The sequence below is a fragment of the Pinus tabuliformis genome, chromosome 7 (genome assembly GCF_031772625.1).
Source record: "Pinus tabuliformis cultivar Carrire ecotype Pingquan chromosome 7, CPIR1, whole genome shotgun sequence".
Taxonomy (NCBI): domain Eukaryota; kingdom Viridiplantae; phylum Streptophyta; class Pinopsida; order Pinales; family Pinaceae; genus Pinus; species Pinus tabuliformis.
In genome coordinates, this window is record NC_142293.1 from 421,443,664 (window position 1) to 421,448,934 (window position 5,271).

Here is a 5,271-nt window from a genome sequence, read left to right on the forward strand (position 1 = left end):
ACCATTCATGAATATGGTCTGAAATATATGTGGACGTCTATTGTTTTAATGAAGTTAATAACTCCATTCCATTGTCATATTGAACTGGCAACTGAAAATGAGTTAGGAAGGAAGTGGCTAACTGACTAAAATTGTAAAAAGAGCCTCGTGGCAACTCAATGTACCACTTGGCTGCAAGGCCAATCAAAGTGCCTTGAAAAAGACGAAGACGAATTGAATCATCTATAATGGAATTCGATGCACACCAGAGATGGTAAGTCATCACATGATTAGACGGATCTTCTCCTGACTTCCCCTCAAACTTTGGTATATCACTGGGCAACTTATTCGGCATTGGCGGCCAAAACAGAAGATAATTAATGGGATCGTTCATTAGGCGCGACAAGTCAAGTAAATCCAAAGTTGCTATAAACGGTAACTAACGGTTCGGATCCCGAAAACTTGGGGTCATAAGACCAGCCCCAGGAGGAGGATATCCAGGATAACTCGGAATCGGATTTGCATTTGGGATATTATATCCTCCTGGAAAACCAGGATTAACCGGACCATACTGGGGTTGTTGAGGTTGCTGATAAGTATACCCAGGGTATGGTTGATACTGATAAGCCAGGCTCTGCACAGCAGGACTGAATTGGTACTATCCCTGGTACGGTTGATAAGTAAATTGAGGTTGACTTGTGACAACCATACTAGCCCTAGGTTGCCCTACAAGCATCGAAACCGAAGTCTGGATTGTAGGTCCAGACTGAGGTAAAGAGGCCTGAGGAGTTGATATAGGAATAGTAGAAACTGGAGCTGCTGATACTCCAGAAATAGGTGGGGTGGATTGAACAGAGGCCGCAGTAGTTGCAGCAGACGTTTGAGGCGGAGTTCGAGGTGAACTAGGCCCAGGCTGATGAACTACCCCAGGTGTAGAAGTTTGAGTAGTAGGCTGGACAGGTTGCTGGGGTGAACCAGAAACCAAAGGCTGTCCAGATTGAGATGAAAACTGCACACTGGGTTGCGAAGTCTGTTGATCCCACACCACATTCATTCCGGGGTATGGACCCATAACAGGTTGAGCATATTGAGGACCAAAACTAGGTTGAGTGTAAGGTTGATAATTATATGGTACATTTCCCATTCCTTGAACAAATGATTGACCTGAAGGTGGTTGGAAACCTTGAGGTTGGTATTGACCTTGAGGTTGGTACTGACCTTGCGGTTGGTACTGACCTTGAGGCACATATTGAAACTGAGGTTGACTTTGAGGTACATATTGATACTGGGGTTGACCTTGAGGAATGTACTGCCCCGTGGGGATGTACTGTCCTTGAGGTTGCCCCCCAGGCGGTAATGGACTGCCTTGAGGTTGCCCCCCAGGCGGTATTTGAGTACCTTGCGGCTGCCCCCCAGGCGGTAATGAACTACCTTGAGGTTGCGGGTTAGGAGTAGTACCAGACATCATAAGAATCTCTTCTACACTTAACGGTTTAGTTCCGCTATTACCAGGAGATACTACATATTCGATGGGTTGAGGAGATGCTCCTGAAAACGTACCAGATAAAGACTGATACCCAGAAGGAACAGAAGGACCGCCATGTAAAAATGTTTCTGGCATCTGAGAAAACAAGGATGACTGTCTCGACATATTCAAAGGAGGATAATAACCTCTGGGTGTTGGATGGAAAGGAAATCGAGGTGGTGAAGATGCGAGACCTGGATTTTCTAAAAAGTTGGTCAACAAAATATACCAAGCGTCACCTCTAATGGGACTGTAGAAAATGGATTCACGCTCCCTAAGTTCGATAGCTGGTTGATTTTCGGGGAGGTTTATACCTTCGTCTGGACTTACAAGCTCTTCTATGGAAATGAGTCGAGAAGGAAGATTCTGGGTAATGACACTTTCTACCCTAGGTGAACCAGGACCACTAGAAACAGGAGAAGCAAATCCTGAAGATGGAGTAGCAGCAGGTTCAGTTTCAGGTTCAGAGATTTTAGGTTCTTTGGCTAATGAACTAGTAGGAGTAATACTACTAGTAACTTCGGAAAATGAAATCGGTTCGGAAATATGTTCTGTTGCTTGAACTTGATAATCAGGATGTATGATTAACGAAGACTCTCCGGCCTCTGGTGACCTAACTCTACTTTCACTAGGTGTGACAAGAGCTCGCAGCCCTTCAAGTTGACTTGGTGTAAATTCGAGAGGCTGCTCCTGAAGTCGACGGGATTGTCTTGGTAATTCAGCCACGATTAATTATTTAATTACTTCACACGAAAACAAAGAAAATCTCAAGAAAACCACCTAAAGTCTCTAAAGAACCAAACAATTTGAAGCACACGCCTAATAAATCTAGGAGATCAAACCACACACAAACAGTATCTTTCCGGATCGAAAACACTAGTTGGTGATGAAATCCAACATCGCAGAATTCAATATAGAAATGGCAGTTGGAACAGTTACCCCGACAACCTGCTTAATGAAATAGACTCGCACAAGTTTCTCCACTATAACTGTCTCGAGTGAAGATAACCCCCCAGAGAGTCCAAGTGAGTCTAGTCGACGTCTGCTCCAGGTACAGTGGGATCTTCCCTCCACTGTCACCTAGGAAAGAATCCTATGTTATGGCCACTAAGGTTACCAACGGAAACAAATATACCTGGGGGAACAGTCTACGATCCGATACGCATGTAAGGGCAGATTAACAAGCTCAATCCCCTTGAAGGCTCCTTGACATAATCCAAGGTTTACTAACAAGTGACCCCAGGCTCCTCAATAATGGTCAATCTGAGGCTTACCGTTTTTAATCTATCATTCCCAATGAGGAAGGATTGATTCCCACACTGGTTCAGATATGATCTCGTGCTTCTCCTTTAAGAGGAGCTTTCCCAGAGCATAGATGTAACAATTGGAATTTCTTCCTACCGCAAGATCGACTACTTGTTTGTTTAAACTATCTTGGAGAGTTAATTACTCCCTACTCCAAGATACTAGCCTAAGCTATGTTGGTGAAGAGAGCCCTAGAAAATAAAAAGATTGCTAGATGGATTTTAATTAAGCGTTAATTTTATTGGTTGTTTCTTAAGTCAATGGGTGCGGAGATGAAACTTTATGGTGTGAAGACTCGACTCCAAAACACAACAATGTAAACTTTGAAACGGGAACTATAAACTCAAAACGGGAACTCTGGCCAAAAAACCCCAAAAAAACATCAAAAACAGTGCTAAAAACGAAAAGTGTGTATACTGGAACGATGGTTTTTTTTTTTTTAGGTGTCAATTTTGAACGTGTTTTAAAAATGGCAGTGACTATGAAATTTACTACGAAATTTTCGTGCAAAATATAGCTTCAAAACGAAAGTGATGATACTGGAATAATGTTTTTTTTTTTTTTAGGGTCAATTTTCAAACTTTTTAAAAAATGCTAATAAAACCAATTTTTTATGTCTCAAACAAAGTTAATTTTTAAGGAAAATACACATTAATGTTTCTGGTAGAATATCATTTTTCTTTCCTAAGTATAAATTTAACATGTTTTCAACCACAACATGCTAGATACAAAAGAAATTGAAATTTTTTCAACTATAAAATTAAAAAACCATGACATTATGAACAAATTATATCACTGAATGAATTCAAAAGTCTTTATTTGTATACTGAATAAAACATACATTATATCTCTAATTTGATATTGCATTGTAGATATTTAAACAATAAAATTTATCATACTTAAGACATAATCCAACAACATAAAAATGCTTCATAACTTCTCATTTAACAACATATGGAAAACATTAATTTTATTTGAAGATATGATGCATACATCAGTTATATAATCTGTCTTAAACAATTATTCAAAATCACTCATATTTTCTTGCACACCATCACAATTCACATCTTCAGATGAGTGACTGGATGCTAACGAAGATGTTCCATATTCTTCTCTTTCATCAACTAGTGCCCCATCTGAGTCCACATGCATGCCCAACATTCCAGGTTTCAAAAGTCTTCTAGATCTACGACTAGTTTCAACAGACTCCCATGTCAACACTGTTCCTTCTGGTAACAACCTTTTCAGAATCTCTGTCATCTTGAAGCGAAGAGTTCCTCTCTTTGTTAAATTGAAGTCATAAACAAGTATGTCAACATCCTCCAATTGTAATATGTCTGTCCGGCGGCAATTTATATTTGTACCCTTTCTTTTTCTTTTTCCACCATTTTTTTTGTCAACTACCATCTCTGGCTTATACACACCATTGAATGGGTGTGTATTTGTGGCATACCAATGTACTTCAACACTTGTAACATCCTCATTTTCTGTAAAGACCTTTATAACTTTAGCAACCCAAAATGGATAGCCTTTGGGATCTCCATCTGCTAGCACTGCAATCATGCAACCCTCCTTAATATCATGTACTGAACCCCTATAAAGGTCTTCCATGGCTTCACGTTGTGCACGAGATCTTCTGGAACCAATATACATCTCTCTTTCCATTGCCTGTGAAGAATTAATAATACCTTGAGTTTGTTGTTGTTCAACAATGTTTACTTCCTCTTGTTCATTCGACACATTTTGTGGCCAAATAAATGGATTTTTCAAAGGTATATCTTCATTGGTTGTTTTTTAAATGATATCACTTTGATTATTGAAAAATGACTCCCACCAAACTGAATCAGCAATGTCAAAGTACTCATATGTATATCTAATACATTTTTTAATTTCTTCTAGGCAATCAGAATAATTTATATGTCTATTCTGTCTGCGTGCATTCTGAACTTCACCAACTGATTGTAATAACAATATTTTTGATGCAAATATTGGACGATCTGGAATGAACTTCAAAAATTGCAAACCTGATGACGGTGCCCATTCTGTAGTAGTTGAAAACTTCTTGCCCCATATTAGTGTTTTCCCATCAATTTTTTTTATACGAAATTGATGTTGGAAGCTAATATCATTAAGTTGTTCAATGCATTTCCCCTCACCATATGATCCTAGAATAAACCTTCGCATGTCAACAGTTTCTTCCAACACTTCAAAAGCAGGCTCTGGCATGTATGATTTCTTAATACATTCAATTAGTGATGGCAAGCTCCCAACTTCCTTCCTCCTCAATGTGACTGAAAAACGACTGAACATCTGATCAATATGGTCATGAGTGTGCCCAACAAGAAGGAAACCAACCTTTACCTTTTGAAAAATTCTCAATTCAACAAGCATGTTCAAATACCCAAAAACAACCTGATATTTGTTTTCACGGCAAGTGTTGTCCAATTGTAGATACAAAACTT